General features: G+C 44.7%; 2 long non-coding RNA genes across 2 annotated transcripts; one reads left to right on the top strand and one right to left on the bottom strand.

The window, feature by feature from the left end:
• The first annotated feature begins 3,327 nt into the window (after window positions 1–3,327).
• Window positions 3,328–3,886, top strand: LOC124703448. The gene is made up of 3 exons (XR_007003116.1): window positions 3,328–3,362; window positions 3,480–3,595; window positions 3,794–3,886. It is a non-coding gene; the product is annotated as an uncharacterized LOC124703448 (long non-coding RNA).
• Window positions 3,887–14,650: 10,764 nt separating this feature from the next.
• LOC124703447 lies at window positions 14,651–15,385 on the bottom strand. The gene is made up of 3 exons (XR_007003115.1): window positions 15,285–15,385; window positions 14,877–15,211; window positions 14,651–14,736 (listed from the first exon to the last, which is right to left on the bottom strand). It is a non-coding gene; the product is annotated as an uncharacterized LOC124703447 (long non-coding RNA).
• Window positions 15,386–25,947: the final 10,562 nt, after the last annotated feature.

Genomic DNA, 25,947 nt, shown 5'->3' with positions numbered 1-25,947 from the left:
TTCATAAAAATAGTGGATACTTGCATTGTATTTCTGCTGTGTATTTTTGCATAATCTTCAAGCTTTCCAATATTTTCGTGCTTACTAGAACACAGAAAAATCTAGAAACAAGGTGCATGAGAAATTTCTTAGAATCAAGATACTTGTCTTGAGTTTACGAGTCATGGGGCTTTCCGTGAAACATTGATCCTACATTGTACAAGGTGTAGGACTCCAAACTTTAAACTGATTGTTGAAAATAGCCTCAAATATACGGAGGTGCCCATTGAGAAGCTCTTTTTTTTAGCGGCAAGACCTCTGCTATCGCTGCTCCAAGTGTAGTAAAAATCTTATAGTTTCTCTCATTTTTCTGGTGTCGTTTTTTCGTGAAAGCGCAAAAAAGCTTTGCGTTTCGATGCATTGATAGAAAAGAGAGTTTTTACAAACTATACAAGCTCTGGGCGAGCCGACACCCACCATAAAACTCAACCCACTAACGTCTAGGCCTATGTAGCACTGGGGATCAAGGCTTGCAAGCCAGTCGCTCCGGCAGCGGCTCAAGATCGAGCTTCGGATCGAATGGTGTTGAGGAGACTACTCTTGTTCGGTGACGCATTGTCGAAGACTACCGCGTTGCGATGCTTCCAAACCCGCCATGCCGTTAGCATACTGAGCGACGATGTGCCCTTACAAGGGGGGGGGGGGGGGGGTAAAGTTTGCAGCTTTGTACCACCATTCCACGAAGTGTCTTCCTCAGCAGCCGACGGCGCAGTTTTCTGGTGTTGTTAGCATTCAGATTATAGAATGAGTAGTTTTAGTACCACCATGCCAGGAAGTAATTAGCCAAAATGAGTATTATTGGTCCCTATTCACCAGGATGAAATATTTCTATAGCAAGTTGGGATTGCATATGTATGCAATTGTTATTACAGATCAGACATTTCACAGAGAAAAGAGTCTTTAGCACATGTATGTGTGACATTAGTCAGAGCAGAACTACTTATGTTTGTTTTATAACTTATTTTATCTTATATAGCTGGCTTTATACCAAATTATTAAAACAATTATATTGCTATTTTTGTTTAAAAATCTATGTATGCTGTCTAGAAACTAACAGAGATTAAAATTAATGCTTCATTGGTGATGCAGTTCTGTATAATGTGGAGCACGTCTGATGGTAATGTACTTCAGTTGTAGGTCAGCATTCTGCATACTTGTAAGTGAAATCTTTTCATATGATCTTTGCTGCTTGAGCCTGACCTAAATAGTTCTAAGGCTCTACCGAAAATAGAAAATCTGAATAAAATTTAAAAAACGAAGAACAGATGTACTACAATTAATTCATATGATTTCATCGGACATATGTGCTCATATTTGTCAGGTGATGGTTTGGTTTCTTGCATATTTCTAAGATGATTGCTTCCTTCACACTAAGTATTGACATAAAGCTTTAGCCATTAGAATAATTTGCATTAGTGCTCAATAAGGCTTCAAATATTCAGTTAGATCTACCAACTGAACCATAACTCTTGTCCTACAAATACGACTACTTTGAGTATTGTTCATCTGTGGAAGTACGCCAATACACATACACGTATGTTCATTATTATCTTACAAAACATAGTTTGTAATGTCTCGCTCAGAAATTGAGGATTTAGGTGCCTATTGTTTCGCCTACGTAGGTACACCCATATGATTCAACATGCTAGGCTTTCATTGGTCAGATTATCTTGGTTTTTTAATCTTCCATTTTTCGGCGTGATGATTCATCATTTATTCATGTCCATATTGCGCACAAAAAAATAACTAAACCTTTGCATTGATCCCTTTACCTGAAAAGGTGTGTGCTCTTACGGAAAGATATTTCCTTTTCTCGTCGATATTTTGTATGGTTTGTTGCTCAAATGATGGGTTGTTTTCCTCTTGATTTGATCGAATGCTGATTAACTAAGTTTGTTTCTACTGCTACGTTCATAATATGTCCCACCACCTGTATCAAGACATTTGTAATTGATTATTTATTATCCATTGAACATTTCTATGATCTTTTCCTTAAGATAGACGGGCGCGGCAACGCGCGCTCTTATGGTCTAGTGAACCATGATATCGGACAACTGATGAGAACATGGAGAGATGACAGCATTTCTCCTATAAATGTTCAAAGACTACCCTCTCAACCAGGGGTCTGAAAGGGGCACATCAATCCTGGTCGCACGTTTGTGAAACCCAACTCCCACTTTCTTCCTGAGCCGTCCGATGTGGTGAATTTTTTCTCACCAGTTGCTTCTCTGAATGAGTCTATGACGCCTGGGACCAGCTACGTGCGGGGCCAACGGTTAGAGACAGCCACATACACTCGTTCGGGTCACCTTCCGTCTCCATCCGCGGGACAGTGAAAACCTAGATCGAGGGCATCCAAATCCGCGACCCAATCCCCGCCCCTCCTCCTCCCCAATCCTCGTCTCACCTCCTCCCCAATCAGCGGAGGCCAGCGGCGCGCCGCCTCTCCCCCGAATCCGCGGTGCCGGAGAAGGAGCAGCCAGCCCGAGCAGCTTGGGCGGCCCATTCGGGTGGCGACATCGGTGGCGGCGGGTGGAGGTGAGGCGGGCGAGGTCGGAGACAGGCTGGCGCGGGGCGGATCCTCGGCAGCGGCGAACGGAGGCGTCGGGCGCGGCCGGAGACGGTCCGGCGCGTGACGGAACCGCGGCGGCGGCGACCGGAGGCGCCGGGCTCGGCCGGGGACGGGCCGGCGCGGGGCCCTCCTGCTTGGGGTTGGCGGCGATGGGCGGGGAGGCGGCCCATTGCTTCTCCGCCGCCACACCCCTCCTCCTCTCTTCTCTCGCGCTCATCCGTTCTCTTCTGCCTTGTGCTTGTCTACAGGCCGTCGCAACCCCTAGCCCCAGCGATTGGAGGATGCCCTGCGGCGGGATCCGTCGGGGAAGAAAATCAGTGCTCATGGGAGGAGGCGGCGCGGGGGAGACCGGCAGCGACGAGGACCTATCCACGAGCGGCATTACGCGGCGCGCGCGGTGGGTCTGGGTGTGGTGCTGCTGGTAGCGAGGGCCAGGTGCGAGTGTGGCGTCAAGTGGATGCGCGTCGATTGGCGGGCGGAGGCACGGCGCTGGTCCGAGAGGAAACATCATCTTTCTCGGTGAGCGCCCCTTCCCTCCCCTCACTTCACCTCTCATGCCGTCCGCCTCAGGTCCAGTGGAGAGGAACGGAGATCTCTCAAAATGAATTCCGTTATCTTTGATTTTTCGTTCCTACTCCTACATTCATTAGCATCACGTCTTAATGTGTAGCAGCCGCTTATGATTCAGCCTCTTTTTTCCTCTGTGCAGCAGCACACTCTATATTCGCCCTGCTTGAGTGTTGCAGTCTCGGTTGGTTTCTCCCCCTTCCTCCTCTTCTCTTCTCTCTACTTATAGATTGCTAGAACGATTCATCTTGATGTAAGGTGTTAGATACTGATTTTGTTCTTTGCTTATCACTCCTTGAAGGTCAAGGACATCAAAAGTGTTGACTCCATTATGATTTACATTTCAACACTCTTACAACCGGGGATTTCACGAAAATCAACAAGCTCAGCGAAGGAGGATTCAGTGAGGTTTACAAGGTACTCCCTCTGGTCATGTTTAATTGACGAGCCGTTGGTGGTATGTACGTAGCTGTATTCCTCTGCCTAGCCCGCGTCAATTTAATCCGACCGGAGGGAGTACATATGGAGAAATCAGACAACACATTGAAATTCAGATAGCCCCGTTGCAAAAAGGAAATTCAGATAGCACAACCTATTATTAGTTCCATTTTGCAGAGGGTACTCTGCCGAATAGGGAAGAAATAGCAGTGAAAAGACTGCCAAAGAGGTGTCAACACAAGGTGTGGAGGAGCAAAAGTACCTTGTCAGGCTTGTCGGCATCTGCTTGGAGCAGCAGGAGCGGCTGTTCGTTTACGAGTTCATCCCAAATCGGAGCCTTGATAAGAATCCTATTTCAGTTTATATCTCTATTTTCACTTCAGTATTTGGTGCTTTTCGAACAAATAGATGAGACATTGAAAAAAGCGTCCAGCCTTATTGGGGAAAGAGGTAGCATCAACATTCGTGTGATGCAAATTAATCATATTACATTCATGTTGTTTGCTCTGCATTTAGGATTTTTTAAAATGTTATATTGTCTATACTGATCTATGTAACGTGCCATGTGGTCGTTTTCTTCTTTTATTTTTGACGTTCTTTCTGATGCATGACCTCCCAGTTTCATAACTAAGCATTCCACAGGTTGCAACGGTGTCCAATATAATATATCGTGCTTTATATCGTGGTTTTATGTTACCACATCATTGACTCCATGTTCTTGGTGTAAAATCTAAGTGGCCAGACTTATGAAAAGTTTCATTAATAGCTTGGTTTGTTGTTGTTATTACCATTCAGATAAGAGTGATAGGCTGTTCTAAGAGGAATTTGCAAAACTGAAATTCTTATGAAATTTTGTATGCTGGGTTTGTGGATGAGTTTCTATGAAGTTTTGTTTTGATTTTTTTTATGGCAGAGTACTAAAGCTTGACCATATTAAAAATGATAATTCAATATTTTTGATTGCCTGACTTACTTTTTACTCAGGTAGTTTCAAGGAGATAAAGCATTGTTGTGTTTGCTGATCAAGTATGAGAAGGAATCATGTTCAGAGACAGGTTCAATACAACATTTATAATATCTAACATATGTGGGATGCCAAATATCCGTTCTCGGAGGAATTTAGAGCTGAGGTATTTAATTCTCACAGTAGTCAACTTATTCTTTATAAATCGAGGAGAAACTAAAGTTTATCGTTCTCCTATGCGGTTAAAGGTTATTCTTTTGGAAATGGATGACATAGGAGAGGTCTGGCCAGACAAATTATTTGAGGCTGAAGAGATGTTCAGTAATACGGAATGGATAAATTCGAAAATGGATGCTGCTGTCCAGTTTTCCCAGCAGGTTACTTTCTCGAAAAGCATACAGCTGCAGCAAGCGTTGGTGTCTCTAGTCAAGAATGGTTCAGTTTCTCGGACTAATGAAGAATCTGACAATGCTCTCAACAATATTCTTCTGTTATACACTCATTCTCTCTTGTTATCTACAAAATTAACTTCTGGTAGGCATTCCTGCTGTAACAAAGGATACACCATCTCCGCCTCCTCAGTCATCAACGCCAATATCGTTGGTGGCATCTGATGTTGTTATGATGTCCGTGTCCCAAAACTTGTCTCAATCGTCTCAGAACCTTTGCGTTCATGGACTGCATGTCTGCTCCGGGTATGTTTATCCTCCCCTTCCCCTTGCATAATTTCCCAACTCCATATGCAGATTGCCCCTATTTCTCAAATCAATGTAGGAAGAAAAATAGTCTTATGTGACAGTAACTTTACTGTATGTGGTAAGCAAGCTGTTTTACAAAATTAGCATTGATTTTTTACATTCTTGAATTCTATGAATGAGATTGTGAACTTGGTGTTCCATTATCCATCACATATCTAAAAGTAGGCTTTGCCATGCATCCGTTTTATGCTTATTCAGGTTCTAATAAAAAACATACGATACCTCTGTATTTTCCTTCACAATTATTCATGTTGGTGCTAACCGGCTCTCATATTTTTTCTTCTCCCATCTGCTCACTGAAAGGCTAATTGATGTTACTTTTATTTTCTTTATACAAGCGCTTTCAGTTGGTATTGCATGTTACAGATCGCGAAATATCAATTTATTTATGTGTCTCATGTCTGTAGGGCCAGGAATTGTGTATATATACTTATGCTTGGTGTGGTTTATTGTTCAGCATTGAGTTAAGAAAATCCATGGTGTGTGCACCTATCTTGTGATGTTGGCAGCAGAAAGGGTTGGTGTCTCTAGGCAAGAATGGTTTGTTTTCTCTGACTAACAAAGAATCTGACAATGCTCTCAACAATATTCTTCTGTTATACACTCATAGTCTCTTGTTACCTACTGCATTTCCGAGTGAGTGGTGCTGCTGAAGCTTTAGCCTTCGAAAGGAGATTTAAAGAGGCTGCACATGTTCAATGTCAGGTACGTCTCTCAAATCTGCACTAAAGAGGCTTGATGTTGTTCAGGTTGAACCTGATGTATCACCAGTCGAGTGTCAAGCGATAGATGTGTCCTGCTTCAACATTTTGTGAAGAAACCGGTACTTATCATATTTTGGTCCTAATTTGTCTGGTCAATGATGGGCTGTGTCTTTCAGTGGAGTTTCAGTTGCGTGATTGCATGAAACTTTGACTTGGCTCAACCTCACTCTTCAACCCTTTCAACACCACTCATTTCACCTACGCCAGTAATTTCCATCCCCCGCTTTTCACCTCAGCCGTTCGATATGGTAAAAAAAAATTCACCAGTTGCTTCGGGTTCTTGGTGCATGACAACTAGGCCAGAGCGCGTGCGGGGCCTTCAGGCAGAGACAGCGGAGACAGCTCGTTCTCGTCGGCCTTCTCCTATCCATGTGAAAACCTAGCGTCGTGGGGTGCCCCAATCCCCTGTCTCGTCCCCTCCCCAAATCGCCGCCTCGCCTCCTCCCCGAATCCGCGCCTACTCTCCTCCTCCCCCAACCTGAGGGCGGCAGCAGGTCGGCGAACGTGGTCACTGGATGGAGGAGGATCTCGTGGAGGCGAGCAGCCGCAGATTGGCTTGATCTTGTGGAGGCAAGCAGCCGCAGATCGGCTTTGTTTTCGCGGCCGTGGGGGCGCACATGGAGGAACAACGCCCGCTCCTCGTCCTTGCGGCGCAGGAGGTTGGGGAGGACCAGGAGAAGGCACGCGGGGCTGGGCTGGCCTGGTTCGTCGCGGGCGCGAGGAGACCGGCGGAGGCGGCCAGGACCCATCGACGAGCGCCTCCACAGGAGGAAAAGAATAAGAGGAGGTGGCGCTGGGAGACCGGCTGTGGCAACGGCCGGCGAGCTCCGCCATGATCGACCACGAGCCGCCACCGCCATCGGGCCTCTCCCCCTCGACCCACCTAGCGCCGGAGGTTGAGGAGCGGCAAGGGGTGGCGCTGGGACGGAGGAGGAGAAGCACGGATTCGGCGCCGACGAGCTTCTCCACGAGTAAGGCTGTCGTCTTCCTCTCAATGCATCTTCCCTCTCCCTCTCTCACTTTCTCTCTTTGTCCACAGATCGGTTCATGCGTGAGATGGCGGGGGCGTATGTGTGATGGCGCTGCTCCGTGAGATCCATGGACGTGAGATGCGAAGGTGAGCTCTATGTCGTTTTGTTGCCATGGGATCTGCTGACCCGTAAGACGTCTGTGGAAGGTGGGGCCTGAGCTCCTTTTTTGGTAGGAGGCGGGGCCTGAGCTCCTTTTTTGGTAGGAGGCAGAGGATTCCCATGGCTAGGAGGCTGGATAAAATCCCCAAGCTAAATTCCCCGGTTCTTTGATTTGATTTGATTTGAGAAGTGGAGTAGAACCACTCACCATTCCCAGGCCATCTCGCCCCCGAACTATCATTATTTGAAAACTCATTGATTTGGTTTGCTGAAAATATTAGTGCTCTTTGATGTGATGAGTAGCTTCATATTCAACATGCCAAAGAGACACATGCGACCAAATGAGGCCACCGCCACGCCTGGCCGCGGGTGGTTGGATGATGGCGGCGGTCACATAGCGCGTGCTGAGCAACGGCAGTGAGTGTGCGTCGAGCGATGGCTTTGGATTTCCGGTATAATTCTTTATTTGAATTTACATGACAGTCTCAATGATTTACTTGATTTTATCTTTGTTTTTAAATTCTTTAGATAGGAAGCAACATTTGTACATGCCCCGTTCCAGAATATGCAGAGAAGATGGTCACCGCAATTGATGAAGAACGAGTTGATGGAAATTAGATTGGTGGAGCGGCCACATGTATTGCGAGAAATGTTCCTCATGTAGGTACTACCATGTTATGTTCATTTTGGTGTGTTCCAGCATAATAAACCAAATAAGGCCCCCTCTATTTTTTTCTAATCACGAGCATGGTTTGGGCTACGTCATATATAGTAACACAATGACTTTGGATTTCCGGTATAATTTATAGGCCTCACACTTCTTTTGCTATGACCCATTGAATTTTCCCCCTTAAACGCCAGTTGAATGTATATTTGAAACACTAGCTGAGCATATCAGGTAAATGAAAAGGGTAGGCCAATACTGAATGATGGCAACGCTACTTGCAGAGTTATTACAACATGAAATTAGCTTCAGCATTTTCCTTTGTTAATCTACTTGAATTACTCCATTTGTTGTGTACCTTTAAACTCTTCTTCAAACAACTTGGTTTATTTTCCATTTGTGAAGTAATGGTTTGTAGACTTAAAACAACCCATTGGTATATTTTGTTTTACAGATACTAACCCATATATAAACATATGTTTGATTCTTCTCGGCATAAAAAATGGTCTTAGTTCATTAATAGAAACAAATGCCTATGGTTTCCAAAAAAATCTGATAACTGTTTACACGATTGCCCACCAAGAAAATGAGATGGTACTATTTGAAATGGTACTTATTCTGTTGTTCCATATTTTTTAATGGTCCGGGCATACATAAAACTGTTTATGATAAAATTGTTGGATCTCCTTGCCATAATATTTTCGTATGCCTAAACAGAAACAACTACAATAGCACTACTTGTGGAAAAGTTACTTTTTGAAGTGAAATATGTTAGTTGGAGTTTCTGCTCCATAGTAATCCTAAAGTAGATCTACTTGTAGTAGTTCAGATTTCTATGACATTAGGAGTAGGAGTATGTGCTAATATTTATACTGAAGGATAGTCTATGGTTCTCTGTAAGAACTAGATTTAGATGTGCGCCTTGGCGCACGACCCCGTGTAGTTCATGTTTATATTCATTCTATGTAACAACAATAAAATTTAACTACCAATATGACAAACCATTTCTTAGGTTTTACAAAACAGTGTCGTTAAAATGAAATTAGGATAAAGCACACGAAACTACCAGACATGATAAGACATGTAATACAAAATGCCTGCTATGTAATCAGCAAATCAATGGCGGATCAACCAACTATTTAAGCATATGCGAATCTTTGAGATTTATTCACATGTCATATAGAAAACATGCATCTCTAGGGAACACATGGAAATACATTCTGACAGTAAGAGCAAAGCACATTGCTCCTACATACATTAAAGTTACATATTAGGGAGCACAAGGAAATACATATCAGTGGTACTCTTAAGCTAGAGCAAAGCACACTGCCATACATACATAATTGTTACATATACTGAAGTCTCCAGAAATATGGGTAGTAAATGCATGTATTCTTCTAGCACAACCTTTCTAATTGAGAAAGCAACATATTTCTTATATCGTTCTCCAAAGCTCAATCTCTAACCTTCTTGAGTTGCAGGGTCTAATTGTCAGGACGAATGTAGATAGACACAGTGATATTTTAATTGTGACAGAAAACATTATCTACCATTTACCACTGAGGAGCCATGTACCCCTGTAAATAACAGGTTATGAAAGTGGCAAGCCTGTTCAATGTGTTTGTCAATGAGGAAAAATGCTAATGAATCTAAATAAGAGTATTAGGATAAACCGTAATAGTTTTCAATTTCTCAGAATAAGACAAATACCTTTTTGAATCAACACAATTTATTCCTTTATTAGTTCATATTTTCAGGTTTCCAATACTGATTGATGGCTTTTGTATGCAGAATGCTCTATTCAGAGCTCTTCTTAAATATCATAACCCCATAATATATTTATCAGGCCATTAGTTAGGACTTGTATATTTCCCTTTCACTTTTATGAAGTAGTGAGTTTCAAATTTTTGAACCATTACCAACCCGAATAGTCATTGTTTTTTCTTTCATAAAGGGCATACACCTAATGCTTTGTAATACCTATCATGGGTATTTCCTTTTTCCCAGCTAAAAAAAACATGACTGGAGCTAGACATCATCCTCGATATATAATGGATTCATTATTTTTATAGTGCATAAGTAGCTAAAGCAAACTATCCACACCCCAATCTCCAACTAAATACAAAAGAGATGTGGGCCACGTTAACTCGAAATATTGCATGTATAAGCTTCTATACTACTCCCTCTGTTCCATTCTATAGTGCATATTGTTTTTTGGCACGGAAATTAGCGCAAGTGTATTTTTTACACAAGACCCGTTGCTGAATGATTTGAGATCAACGTAAAATTTGGTAAATCCATATATTTCTAACTTACCATAACAATTTTTGGGAGCTGAACGATTTGGGAGCTGAACGGGGAGGGGTAATTGAAAAAAAGCTAAGCTACAACCTTATATTCTGAAACAAATGCCGAAAATCTATAGGCACTATATAAAGGAACGGAGGGAGTACATAATATAGATGTACTTTTCTTCAAACAAATAAAATTCAGAAAAACATAAAACACACAAGATGTGATGTTTTATAGTCGAGACTGGGTCACTTACTGCCATCATGTAATTTCTCCGAGGACTGCGCCACCAAGGAAAAGGCATACATTCCATTAGAAACCTCAACATAAGGCATCGCTCCTGCCTTCTCAAGAAGGCTTTCCCTGAAATAATAGATAAATATTTTGACCGCATTTAGTCGATGGGTAAAAGAGGAATTAAGCTTAGATAGATTGGTAAAGAATAAAGGTAAGCTAGAAAATGTGAAGGGACTGGCTCATGACACATCAATTGATAATTAAGGGATATGTTCAACAATTTGCTTGAACATATGAAGCTGAGAGTGAGAGTACATTACAATGGTCTCCTCCTTTTCATAACAGATTGATTGGTTCAGTATAAAGTACATATATGACCAAAGCAGAGCTGCTCATCATGCACCCTCTTTGTTGGATCAATTTTCAGAGCCACCCCATGAACAAAAACACGAGAAATGCTACCTGATTTCAAAAAGAAAAGTACCCTACCTATACTTGTTGCATGTACTGGTAATCAGTGGAGTGAAGAATTCGTTAGGTTCTTCTACAACTAACCTAGCTTACCATACATGAAGTTTTGATAGCTGGGCGTTCCAGACCTTCCTGGTAGCTAGTTCCCCAACAGGCCATCGAGCTGTACAATATATTTATGGTATGCATAAGAACCGATAACTGGTAAAAAATATCAAGGTGTAAATTTCTACATGGTACCAAACAACCAATATGGCCAGCAACGATGAGATAAATAGAAGCTGACCTAGGAAAACTTCCGGAAAGCACGACAAAGGCTTCTGTGATGCACGACGAAGAAATTGAGCCAACCTAGCAGCACCTGAAAGAGCAGATGGATAGTAAAATTGAGAGAAGCCATGCTTATTTGAGGAAAAAGGAGAAATGGCCCACGAGGGAAACAAATAAGGGCACCGATGGGTGAGGGGACATAAATAGCATACCAAAGTGCATCGATCTAGAAGTTTTACAATATGATACTATGCCTGAAAATCAGTATAAAAAATGGGGTTAGTAAATGAAATTAAAGGAAAACTGAGAAATATACTAACCAATAATGTGCTCGCTAACCAATAAGCGATGCAATTAGGAATACATAAATTATTTTAAAACCATTAACATTGCAAGCTTAGATGAAAACACAACAACACATTCATAATCAAACAAAAGTGGTTACCACACTGAAATACCACCTTGAACAGTGCTACCTAACTCAGATCTCAAGCCACCATTTCTGGAATCCTGGAGCAACTAAATGCTAATATGAATATCATACATAATAAGTATGAGAATCAGTTATAGAACCCTACTATTTCTTTAGTAGCGCATTGATCGTATTAATTTTGTGGCCTTCATGTGAAACCGAATCAACGGAGCTACATGCAAATTTAGCTTTCTTTTTCTAAGAAATTATTCAACAAAATTGTGTAATTAATAATGGCTCCATCAAAGCAGTGGTGTTTTACCTGAACCACGGGCAACACTTGAGCATCATCCTGACATCAGAACCACACCTACAAAGATGCGGTAAAACATGCAGGAAATGTTAAAATGTTTGTAGGCATTATCGCATCTCGGTATTTAGAGGAATTGATAACATTATATGTTACACACCAATAACATGACATCTTTGATGTCAAGGCCATTGCAGCTACAAATTTTTCAGTATTTTATTTTCAATCCGCACCATATATCTTATGCTCTAACATATTAGGCAGCGGAAGTGATAACACATTTGGAAGCAAATAGACGCCGTCAAAATTAAGTAGAAACACACACTGGCAAAACTCAGTAGGACTTGATGTTATAATGATAGGGACAAATTCGATAGCAAATATTTCAGTTTCAAATTTGATATCATGAGCGGAGCAGCAAACTGTATAGCGAGAGAAATGCGATACATACGAGCAATAGAGAAAATATGGAAATATACTAAAAGATGTACTTGTAGATGATTCTGAGATAACAACAGCTAAATACACTATGGAAATATGGAAATATACTAAGAGATTTATGAGAAAGTATGTCTTCTCTGAACTTAACTCAAATATCTCATGTTCATGGCCAAATAGAACAAAAAGAATTATACAGGGTAATGCACATTAACGGCAAGCTCTCTAATTTTGAGGAAGTAGTGCACAACAACTTAGAACACAATTACATCAGTACTTCACTAATTCTCTGTTCAGATAGTTCTTCGATCAGATGTTAAAGATTTAAAACACACCTTAATCCAAATATACTGAATCTCTCAAACTCATGTCAATTACCTGAAGATAGAAACTTGGAACATTATAATAACTTTTTCTAGGTAATTGCAGCATTATAGAATTTTTTTTATAGCACTCAACATTAAATAACGAAGCATTGTGAACACAATAGATGTACTAAACTGAACTGCAGTACTGGATACAAGTAGAAAAGATACATGGGAAGATTACAGTAATACTAAGAGGCATAGAATTAGATGTGCAAGAATTAAGCAACAAACCAGTGCTCAAAATGCAAGCATTGCACAAGCATATAAGCTGAAATACCAGAACATCATGCATGGCCAAAAAATATCAGCGCATGACCTCACGGTCTCACCTGAAATGTACTTGAGTGGAATAAATGTCCAGCCTAAAAAACACTACGAATTGATGAGCAATGCTAGCTTCTAGTCTTACCGATAAAAACTACACTACCATGAGAAAGGGAAAACTTGAGATGTATGCAGCTGCAAATACTCAAGAAAATTGCTTGATTCATATAGGAAGAGACATGAGACAAATTTCTTACCTCAACCTGGACCAAGTACTCACCATAAAAAACACTGACCTGCAATTGACCAGCAGGAGCCCTTGGCCAGCAACATCCTACGATGGAATGACCTGTACAAAAGGTTGAAGGTCACAACAAGCATTTCAAGCAAAAGGGCGAAGAAGCAGAACCAGCGAGATCAAAGAGAACACAAAGGAGAATCAAAAAAATAGAGAAGATGGAACAAACCAGTGACCCAAAACAAACCAGAAGCAAGAAGTGAAAAGGAGTGGAAATGTGCTCAGAATGTGCAAGGCGTAGGCCAATTACAAAAATTGCATATGAGTGCTCGGAATGTGCAAGGCATAGGCTTATTATCTATCTCTTCGATGACAATGGACACAAGATTAGTCACAACAACTAAAAAAGAAAAGAACCAAGCTTTCACCTATTAGTATTTGGTAGGAGTGAAGATTTCATTTGACATTCTCACTCTGACCTAACCCTTCAAATGGCTACTATGTTCCATGCTCATGTTGTGCTCTGCAAAAAAAGAAAAGAACCACACTTTCACCTATTATGTTTTGATACTGAGAATCGCTAATATCTCAAACTGAATATGCTCAAGTCAATTTAGAAAAGCAAGAAAAAACTATAAGTTCACATAGAAAGCTTCATTTGACCAATGGTAGAAGGTTGCTTTCCCGCACGAACAAAACAACCGCGAAAAGTTGAGGTGGACAACAGGGTTCCAGCAAATAAATAGGAAGTAGCGCAGGTAGAACCGAATGCCGTGAAATAGTTAAACGATTTTAGCACACTCTGATAAAGCACTCTGTTTATTATTGACAAAAAATTATGAAAACTCAGAAACTAAGAAAGCTTTTATTAGATGAATTAAGAAACCATTAGAGAGAAAGAAGACATTGAAAACAACCCTGTCCCTATTAACATGGTGACTCCTCACATGAATGGTAAACAAATCAGAGTAGTTGGCAGTTGCAACGGCAACCCTCAATGTTCCTTCGGACTCCAAATATACTCCATCCAGTATACGTCATTGAATGAAAATTAAGGAAAATAGATATATAAGACTGATATGTAATACTCACACCTACAATCCAGGAGTTATTTCTAAACATAATGAACCATATTCATAATCAAACAGAAGTGGTTACTGACAACCATGTTGAAATTGCCAGTTTTAGGGATAAAATTCTCGAGGCGAATGGTTATATTAAGTTTATATCGCAAGCTTCCATTTCCATGTACACAAAGATAAAAAAGAAATCACCCTGAATGCATACAGTAGCGATGCCGCGATGACACCAGGACATAGACAGTGGGGTTGTGCTCCATTTAAATTCTTTAAAGTCTCCTATAGCTGCACAGACAAAGAGGAAAAACCCCAAATCAGCTCAACCAAATCAGCAAATAGAATAAACAAACAAATAAAAAAGTATAAAAGTATGAATCTGCACTGTAGTGTATGGGTAGGCAAGAAACATAAACCACCATCAGCACCGGCGACGTATGGTTCATCTGATGCCTGTCTCAAACCTAAAACTAATATATTTTTATCAAGAATGATTCATCTGTATAGCAATAATAGTTTGCATGACCAAGCCACATAATCGATAGTACATGCAAGGCACGTTTTGTAGCTCAACTTCAGAAAATGAAGTGGTCATAGAGGGTACCTGACGACACAGACAATCTGTGCAAAATCAACACCTTCCTTGCATCTCCTTTCCTGACCAATCACACAATTATTTGACCAAATTTGCTCATGAGAAAGAAGGGAATCCAGAGAGAGAAATCTGGGAATGAGAGGCAGAGTAGGAGAGATTGGATTGGTGCGCACTGTTTGTTTAGCTAAACAACTACAACACATGGAACCTTGTCAAGAGGAGAGGATACAAAACGTTTGTTTAGCTAAACACCATAGATAACGAGGTGATTATACTTACCGATGCTAGGTACAGGGTAGAAGTATAAAATTTTGTAGCAGCAAAACCAATAGAAGTCGCCAGCTCTGACGGGATATGAGGCGAGATGAAGCAGGGTGACATGAAAATAAAATAAAACTGAAATCGACCAGGGATTACCGCGCATCTGCGGTCTTGCAGACCATCAATGAAGTTGCCATCGTTCCGCCTAGCGCGACGATGAGGGGTGGGAGGCGGAGGTTGGCCAGCGTCAGTGTGCCTCTTCCCCATGCTTGCTCCTCTTCACCACCATCGCCGGCGACTACTCTCAACGCCCTCGCATCTGCTGCCCCGCGCTCCTTCTGCAGACCATGGATAGGAGACAGAGAAGAACCAAAGGAGGGAGAGGTCGTGTACCTGCGAATGACCGCCGATGGTGTTGCTTCGCGCGACGGCGGCGCTGGTGTCGACGACGAGAGGTGGTGGTGTCGACCAGACTATAGGCAAATATATTGATGCTAATTAAGCCTCAGTGGTTACCTTGTTATTTGCATTATCAAGAAGCTCGGCAACGGCTGCAAAAATTGACAAAGCTAACACTAAATATAATATATGAAGAAAAAGTATTGTATGGTATACAGATAGTATATATGCAAGCTAATGGGCTATGATCGGACTAGATATGATTCAGTTTACAGTGATGTAATGGCTAAGCGCCATCAATGAAGTTGCCATCGTTCCGCCTAGCGCGACGATGAGGGGTGGGAGGCGGAGGTTGGCCAGCGTCAGTGTGCCTCTTCCCCATGCTTGCTCCTCTTCACCACCATCGCCGGCGACTACTCTCAACGCCCTCGCATCTGCTGCCCCGCGCTCCTTCTGCAGACCATGGATAGGAGACAGAGAAGAACCAAAGGAGGGAGAGGTCGTGTACCTGCGAATGACCGCCGATGGTGTTGCTTCGCGCGACGGCGGCGCTGGTGTCGACGACGAGAGGTGGTGGTGTCGACCAGACTATAGGCAAATATATTGATGCTAATTAAGCCTCGGTGGTTACCTTGTTATTTGCATTATCAAGAAGCTCGGCAACGGCTGCAAAAATTGACAAAGCTAACACTAAATATAATATATGAAGAAAAAGTATTGTATGGTATACAGATAGTATATATGCAAGCTAATGGGCTATGATCGGACTAGATATGATTCAGTTTACAGTGATGTAATGGCTAAGCGTCATCAATGAAGTTGCCATCGTTCCGCCTAGCGCGACGATGAGGGGTGGGAGGCGGAGGTTGGCCAGCGTCAGTGTGCCTCTTCCCCATGCGTGCTCCTCTTCACCACCATCGCCGGCGACTACTCTCAACGCCCTCGCATCTGCTGGCCCGCGCTCCTTTTGCAGACCATGGATAGGAGACAGAGAAGAACCAAAGGAGGGAGAGGTCGTGTACCTGCGAATGACCGCCGATGGTGTTGCTTCGCGCGACGGCGGCGCTGGTGTCGACGACGAGAGGTGGTGGTGTCGACCAGACTATAGGCAAATATATTGATGCTAATTAAGCCTCGGTGGTTACCTTGTTATTTGCATTATCAAGAAGCTCGGCAACGGCTGCAAAAATTGACAAAGCTAACACTAAATATAATATATGAAGAAAAAGTATTGTATGGTATACGAGATAGTATATATGCAAGCTAATGGGCTATGATCGGACTAGATATGATTCAGTTTACGGTGATGTAATGGCTAAGCGCCATCAATGAAGTTGCCATCGTTCCGCCTAGCGCGACGATGAGGGGTGGGAGGCGGAGGTTGGCCAGCGTCAGTGTGCCTCTTCCCCATGCGTGCTCCTCTTCACCACCATCGCCGGCGACTACTCTCAACGCCCTCGCATCTGCTGCCCCGCGCTCCTTCTGCAGACCATGGATAGGAGACGAGAGAAGAACCAAAGGAGGGAGAGGTCGTGTACCTGCGAATGACCGCCGATGGTGTTGCTTCGCGCGACGGCGGCGCTGGTGTCGACGACGAGAGGTGGTGGTGTCGACCAGACTATAGGCAAATATATTGATGCTAATTAAGCCTCGGTGGTTACCTTGTTATTTGCATTATCAAGAAGCTCGGCAACGGCTGCAAAAATTGACAAAGCTAACACTAAATATAATATATGAAGAAAAAGTATTGTATGGTATACAGATAGTATATATGCAAGCTAATGGGCTATGATCGGACTAGATATGATTCAGTGTAATGGCTAAGCGCCATCAATGAAGTTGCCATCGTTCCGCCTAGCGCGACGGTGAGGGGTGGGAGGCGGAGGTTGGCCAGCATCAGTGTGCCTCTTCCCCATGCGTGCTCCTCTTCACCACCATCGCCGGCGACTACTCTCAACGCCCTCGCATCTGCTGCCCCGCGCTCCTTCTGCGGACCATGGATAGGAGACGAGAGAAGAACCAAAGGAGGGAGAGGTCGTGTACCTGCGAATGACCGCCGATGGTGTTGCTTCGCGCGACGGCGGCGCTGGTGTCGACGACGAGAGGTGGTGGTGTCGACCAGACTATAGGCAAATATATTGATGCTAATTAAGCCTCGGTGGTTACCTTGTTATTTGCATTATCAAGAAGCTCGGCAACGGCTGCAAAAATTGACAAAGCTAACACTAAATATAATATATGAAGAAAAAGTATTGTATGGTATACGGATAGTATATATGCAAGCTAATGGGCTATGATCGGACTAGATATGATTCAGTTTACAGGTGATGTAATGGCTAAGCGTCATCAATGAAGTTGCCATCGTTCCGCCTAGCGCGACGATGAGGGGTGGGAGGCGGAGGTTGGCCAGCGTCAGTGTGCCTCTTCCCCATGCGTGCTCCTCTTCACCACCATCGCCGGCGACTACTCTCAACGCCCTCGCATCTGCTGCCCCGCGCTCCTTTTGCAGACCATGGATAGGAGACAGAGAAGAACCAGAGGAGGGAGAGGTCGTGTACCTGCGAATGACCGCCGATGGTGTTGCTTCGCGCGACGGCGGCGCTGGTGTCGACGACGAGAGGTGGTGGTGTCGACCAGACTATAGGCAAATATATTGATGCTAATTAAGCCTCGGTGGTTACCTTGTTATTTGCATTATCAAGAAGCTCGGCAACGGCTGCAAAAATTGACAAAGCTAACACTAAATATAATATATGAAGAAAAAGTATTGTATGGTATACGGATAGTATATATGCAAGCTAATGGGCTATGATCGGACTAGATATGATTCAGTTTACAGTGATGTAATGGCTAAGCGCCATCAATGAAGTTGCCATCGTTCCGCCTAGCGCGACGATGAGGGGTGGGAGGCGGAGGTTGGCCAGCGTCAGTGTGCCTCTTCCCCATGCGTGCTCCTCTTCACCACCATCGCCGGCGACTACTCTCAACGCCCTCGCATCTGCTGCCCCGCGCTCCTTCTGCAGACCATGGATAGGAGACAGAGAAGAACCAAAGGAGGGAGAGGTCGTGTACCTGCGAATGACCGCCGATGGTGTTGCTTCGCGCGACGGCGGCGCTGGTGTCGACGACGAGAGGTGGTGGTGTCGACCAGACTATAGGCAAATATATTGATGCTAATTAAGCCTCGGTGGTTACCTTGTTATTTGCATTATCAAGAAGCTCGGCAACGGCTGCAAAAATTGACAAAGCTAACACTAAATATAATATATGAAGAAAAAGTATTGTATGGTATACAGATAGTATATATGCAAGCTAATGGGCTATGATCGGACTAGATATGATTCAGTGTAATGGCTAAGCGCCATCAATGAAGTTGCCATCGTTCCGCCTAGCGCGACGGTGAGGGGTGGGAGGCGGAGGTTGGCCAGCATCAGTGTGCCTCTTCCCCATGCGTGCTCCTCTTCACCACCATCGCCGGCGACTACTCTCAACGCCCTCGCATCTGCTGCCCCGCGCTCCTTCTGCAGACCATGGATAGGAGACAGAGAAGAACCAAAGGAGGGAGAGGTCGTGTACCTGCGAATGACCGCCGATGGTGTTGCTTCGCGCGACGGCGGCGCTGGTGTCGACGACGAGAGGTGGTGGTGTCGACCAGACTATAGGCAAATATATTGATGCTAGTTAAGCCTCGGTGGTTACCTTGTTATTTGCATTATCAAGAAGCTCGGCAACGGCTGCAAAAATTGACAAAGCTAACACTAAATATAATATATGAAGAAAAAGTATTGTATGGTATACGGATAGTATATATGCAAGCTAATGGGCTATGATCGGACTAGATATGATTCAGTTTACAGTGATGTAATGGCTAAGCGCCATCAATGAAGTTGCCATCGTTCCGCCTAGCGCGACGGTGAGGGGTGGGAGGCGGAGGTTGGCCAGCGTCGGTGTGCCTCTTCCCCATGCGTGCTCCTCTTCACCACCATCGCCGGCGACTACTCTCAACGCCCTCGCATCTGCTGCCCCGCGCTCCTTCTGCAGACCATGGATAGGAGACAGAGAAGAACCAAAGGAGGGAGAGGTCGTGTACCTGCGAATGACCGCCGATGGTGTTGCTTCGCGCGACGGCGGCGCTGGTGTCGACGACGAGAGGTGGTGGTGTCGACCAGACTATAGGCAAATATATTGATGCTAATTAAGCCTCGGTGGTTACCTTGTTATTTGCATTATCAAGAAGCTCGGCAACGGCTGCAAAAATTGACAAAGCTAACACTAAATATAATATATGAAGAAAAAGTATTGTATGGTATACGAGATAGTATATATGCAAGCTAATGGGCTATGATCGGACTAGATATGATTCAGTTTACAGTGATGTAATGGCTAAGCGCCATCAATGAAGTTGCCATCGTTCCGCCTAGCGCGACGGTGAGGGGTGGGAGGCGGAGGTTGGCCAGCGTCGGTGTGCCTCTTCCCCATGCGTGCTCCTCTTCACCACCATCGCCGGCGACTACTCTCAACGCCCTCGCATCTGCTGCCCCGCGCTCCTTCTGCAGACCATGGATAGGAGACAGAGAAGAACCAAAGGAGGGAGAGGTCGTGTACCTGCGAATGACCGCCGATGGTGTTGCTTCGCGCGACGGCGGCGTTGGTGTCGACGACGAGAGGTGGTGGTGTCGACCAGACTATAGGCAAATATATTGATGCTAATTAAGCCTCGGTGGTTACCTTGTTATTTGCATTATCAAGAAGCTCGGCAACGGCTGCAAAAATTGACAAAGCTAACACTAAATATAATATATGAAGAAAAAGTATTGTATGGTATACGAGATAGTATATATGCAAGCTAATGGGCTATGATCGGACTAGATATGATTCAGTTTACAGTGATGTAATGGCTAAGCGCCATCAATGAAGTTGCCATCGTTCCGCCTAGCGCGACGATGAGGGGTGGGAGGCGGAGGTTGGCCAGCGTCAGTGTGCCTCTTCCCCATGCGTGCTCCTCTTCACCACCATCGCCGGCGACTACTCTCAACGCCCTCGCATCTGCTGCCCCGCGCTCCTTCTGCAGACCATGGATAGGAGACAGAGAAGAACCAAAGGAGGGAGAGGTCGTGTACCTGCGAATGACCGCCGATGGTGTTGCTTCGCGCGACGGCGGCGCTGGTGTCGACGACGAGAGGTGGTGGTGTCGACCAGACTATAGGCAAATATATTGATGCTAATTAAGCCTCGGTGGTTACCTTGTTATTTGCATTATCAAGAAGCTCGGCAACGGCTGCAAAAATTGACAAAGCTAACACTAAATATAATATATGAAGAAAAAGTATTGTATGGTATACAGATAGTATATATGCAAGCTAATGGGCTATGATCGGACTAGATATGATTCAGTTTACAGTGATGTAATGGCTAAGCGCCATCAATGAAGTTGCCATCGTTCCGCCTAGCGCGACGATGAGGGGTGGGAGGCGGAGGTTGGCCAGCGTCAGTGTGCCTCTTCCCCATGCGTGCTCCTCTTCACCACCATCGCCGGCGACTACTCTCAACGCCCTCGCATCTGCTGCCCCGCGCTCCTTCTGCAGACCATGGATAGGAGACAGAGAAGAACCAAAGGAGGGAGAGGTCGTGTACCTGCGAATGACCGCCGATGGTGTTGCTTCGCGCGACGGCGGCGCTGGTGTCGACGACGAGAGGTGGTGGTGTCGACCAGACTATAGGCAAATATATTGATGCTAATTAAGCCTCAGTGGTTACCTTGTTATTTGCATTATCAAGAAGCTCGGCAACGGCTGCAAAAATTGACAAAGCTAACACTAAATATAATATATGAAGAAAAAGTATTGTATGGTATACAGATAGTATATATGCAAGCTAATGGGCTATGATCGGACTAGATATGATTCAGTTTACAGTGATGTAATGGCTAAGCGCCATCAATGAAGTTGCCATCGTTCCGCCTAGCGCGACGGTGAGGGGTGGGAGGCGGAGGTTGGCCAGCGTCAGTGTGCCTCTTCCCCATGCGTGCTCCTCTTCACCACCATCGCCGGCGACTACTCTCAACGCCCTCGCATCTGCTGCCCCGCGCTCCTTCTGCAGACCATGGATAGGAGACAGAGAAGAACCAAAGGAGGGAGAGGTCGTGTACCTGCGAATGACCGCCGATGGTGTTGCTTCGCGCGACGGCGGCGCTGGTGTCGACGACGAGAGGTGGTGGTGTCGACCAGACTATAGGCAAATATATTGATGCTAATTAAGCCTCAGTGGTTACCTTGTTATTTGCATTATCAAGAAGGTCGGCAACGGCTGCAAAAATTGACAAAGCTAACACTAAATATAATATATGAAGAAAAAGTATTGTATGGTATACAGATAGTATATATGCAAGCTAATGGGCTATGATCGGACTAGATATGATTCAGTTTACAGTGATGTAATGGCTAAGCGCCATCAATGAAGTTGCCATCGTTCCGCCTAGCGCGACGGTGAGGGGTGGGAGGCGGAGGTTGGCCAGCGTCGGTGTGCCTCTTCCCCATGCGTGCTCCTCTTCACCACCATCGCCGGCGACTACTCTCAACGCCCTCGCATCTGCTGCCCCGCGCTCCTTCTGCAGACCATGGATAGGAGACAGAGAAGAACCAAAGGAGGGAGAGGTCGTGTACCTGCGAATGACCGCCGATGGTGTTGCTTCGCGCGACGGCGGCGCTGGTGTCGACGACGAGAGGTGGTGGTGTCGACCAGACTATAGGCAAATATATTGATGCTAATTAAGCCTCAGTGGTTACCTTGTTATTTGCATTATCAAGAAGCTCGGCAACGGCTGCAAAAATTGACAAAGCTAACACTAAATATAATATATGAAGAAAAAGTATTGTATGGTATACAGATAGTATATATGCAAGCTAATGGGCTATGATCGGACTAGATATGATTCAGTTTACAGTGATGTAATGGCTAAGAGCCATCAATGAAGTTGCCATCGTTCCGCCTAGCGCGACGGTGAGGGGTGGGAGGCGGAGGTTGGCCAGCGTCAGTGTGCCTCTTCCCCATGCGTGCTCCTCTTCACCACCATCGCCGGCGACTACTCTCAACGCCCTCGCATCTGCTGCCCCGCGCTCCTTCTGCAGACCATGGATAGGAGACAGAGAAGAACCAAAGGAGGGAGAGGTCGTGTACCTGCGAATGACCGCCGATGGTGTTGCTTCGCGCGACGGCGGCGCTGGTGTCGACGACGAGAGGTGGTGGTGTCGACCAGACTATAGGCAAATATATTGATGCTAATTAAGCCTCAGTGGTTACCTTGTTATTTGCATTATCAAGAAGCTCGGCAACGGCTGCAAAAATTGACAAAGCTAACACTAAATATAATATATGAAGAAAAAGTATTGTATGGTATACAGATAGTATATATGCAAGCTAATGGGCTATGATCGGACTAGATATGATTCAGTTTACAGTGATGTAATGGCTAAGCGCCATCAATGAAGTTGCCATCGTTCCGCCTAGCGCGACGATGAGGGGTGGGAGGCGGAGGTTGGCCAGCGTCAGTGTGCCTCTTCCCCATGCGTGCTCCTCTTCACCACCATCGCCGGCGACTACTCTCAACGCCCTCGCATCTGCTGCCCCGCGCTCCTTCTGCAGACCATGGATAGGAGACAGAGAAGAACCAAAGGAGGGAGAGGTCGTGTACCTGCGAATGACCGCCGATGGTGTTTCTTCGCGCGACGGCGGCGCTGGTGTCGACGACGAGAGGTGGTGGTGTCGACCAGACTATAGGCAAATATATTGATGCTAATTAAGCCTCAGTGGTTACCTTGTTATTTGCATTATCAAGAAGCTCGGCAACGGCTGCAAAAATTGACAAAGCTAACACTAAATATAATATATGAAGAAAAAGTATTGTATGGTATACAGATAGTATATATGCAAGCTAATGGGCTATGATCGGACTAGATATGATTCAGTTTACAGTGATGTAATGGCTAAGCGCAACGGCTTCAGCCATCAAACGGCAGATATTTCCTTCGAAATCGCCAATTAAAATATGGGCAGTTTCTTTGCGTGTTCTGCTTTCTATATGCAGATTCTTTAAATAACCAAGCACGCAGAACTTTGAACTTTCCAAGTTAGTTTCTAAAAAGTCAAAGAGAGATCTACTTACCCTGTCGAATTAAAATTGAATACAGTGTTCAGGCTCACTACAAGTTAGAAATATTTTCCTATCCTCTACGTAAAGGTAGAAATCTAGGAAGTGTTGTCCTTGTACATTATGCAGTAAAAGTTACAAAGCCTCCATGTCTCCATCCGAGGAGGAGGCTGATCCCGGCGGATTTGGCCGTCCGACTATGGCAGCACGAGAAGGACGGGCAGGGGCAGCAGACACGCGCGAGTGAGAGAAAACAGACGCCGCCGGCTCGCCGGACTTGGAGTGGAGGGAGGGGATTCAGGAGGAGCAGCAGGGGAGGGATTGGGGAGAATAGAGATGCAAAGCTGGGTGGGGATTCGTCTAGGGTTTGACCTGTGGGTGTTTCTATTCGCAGCATTGACCGTCGCTGGGAAAAGGAAGTTGGCCGCCGGCCACGCGATGGAAGGAGGACGGCGCAAGGTTGCGGCTCGAGGCAGCGGCGCGAGCCGCCGGGCGGCGTGCGGCGGCCGAGGTGGAGCGAGTTGGGAGGAGAGAACAGGACAGGGACGGGATGTTGGTTCTTGCAGGGCCACTGGGCCGACGGGATGAGAGATATTTTAGCCCAAACCAATCATGCAACACCACGTGGACCAACTGGTGGAGACGCACACGAAGCAACTGCCCAGCCGGTGTGTGCCTAGTAGCTAACGTGGATACGCTGTGAGGCCCCCGTGGGGGGGCATCATATATACCTTCAGATTGTTGATGCATTGCACGTTTTCCTGTGGGTTGCAAACTGAAGATATGGCTATAGAAATATTTGAGTCAGTTAAATCTTGATATGGTGGCCCTCCTTTCTTTTCGAAATAATTTGCATCATGTTTGCTGTTATCCTGAGTCAACTGAGATTTCTTTTTTCACAAGAACATAATATGTGATGTCAATATAGTTCTTAGATTTAGCATTGTAAGCGATACGATGTGTCGTGTTTTGGTACATATGGTTGCAACATGCCACGTGTTTGGTTCTTGGCCTATTATCTTTGGTTTTCGCGAGTTACATTTCTTCTCGACTCATGCCATCATGATGTCGAGCATTTCATTTTGTTAATCATGTCAGACTATTTGCGCAGATGAGCTGTACTGCATTAATTGTATGCTAATACTTTTTCTTGCACTTCGTGTGCGATCAGGCAGATTATAGAAGTGAGCACTGCCTTACAATACACAGTGCACTCTATGCCTCCATGCTCTCGAAGATGTGAACCACCTGTTCATGCAATGTTCCTTATCAGGTGAGTCCCAGATCAGACCGCGTAAAACGAAGCGTGCAGTTTTTTGGAGCCTAAAAAACGGGACACAGTCCGGAAATGGTGGTATTGGACCAGATGCCCAAGTGTAAAACACAAAGAGGTGGCGTCAATGGCGATTCCAGGGGTAATTAGTAGCCAGGATTTTGTTTCAATGGAGGTGGCTTCTAATCAATCTTGTAACTTATCTGTTCCAAATTTAATGAAGTGTCAAGAAACCTTTTCCTGTTGTCTCTCGGAAAAAATACTTTGGCTTGCATTATCATGTGTGGACCATTTCCTTCTTATAATCGTTTGATGAACTTCTGCTTTCTTGATAAGGTAGGTTACTTTTTTGTGAATGTTAACAGAGATTGCTGTGTTATTTACATGTAAGTTAGTCAAAATAATTACATGTTCTGCTATTTGGCGTCAAATAATGTTCAGTATTGTGTCTTCTTCCACTATCGATACAACCATATAGCGGCATGCCTTATCAGTAACATTCCATCTGATACATACTAAGCATTGCTGATTTACTGTAGTTTTGTGCAAAGTATACTCTTCAGTCCAACTGCTTCCTAATGGAGGACTGCCATGTGTATCACCGTTTAAAGCCAATAAATCTTAATCATATGTAACAATATGGATAAAACTTATGGTTACAATAAGACTCGCTTTTTTTCTTTTGCGCTGGGGACAACTAAACAGACGCTTACAACTTATGATTGTAGTATTGTCTTTCATTTGCCTGTGCGCCGGGACGCACCGGGTCATCTAGTTAGAAATAAGAGAGGCTACCTAGTCGGTTCGCATGGAGATACCAACCCAGTGGCAGCAGGGTGACTTGCACGCAACGTCGTGCCCCCAGAACTGGAAAAGGACGCAGCCCTGCCGGTTGTCGAATTTCGAGCGCCCACGCAGCATGTCATCCTGTAGAGTTGAGTGCTGTTGTCCAGGTGAGTAGCTCCGGCAGGGAGGGCAGAGCGGGGGCGACGGGAACGCCG

This window comes from Lolium rigidum, chromosome 3 (genome assembly GCF_022539505.1).
Source record: "Lolium rigidum isolate FL_2022 chromosome 3, APGP_CSIRO_Lrig_0.1, whole genome shotgun sequence".
Classification (NCBI taxonomy): Eukaryota; Viridiplantae; Streptophyta; class Magnoliopsida; order Poales; family Poaceae; genus Lolium; species Lolium rigidum.
Note: the sequence above shows the minus strand (reverse complement) of the source record. Positions and strands in the feature narration are given on the sequence as shown.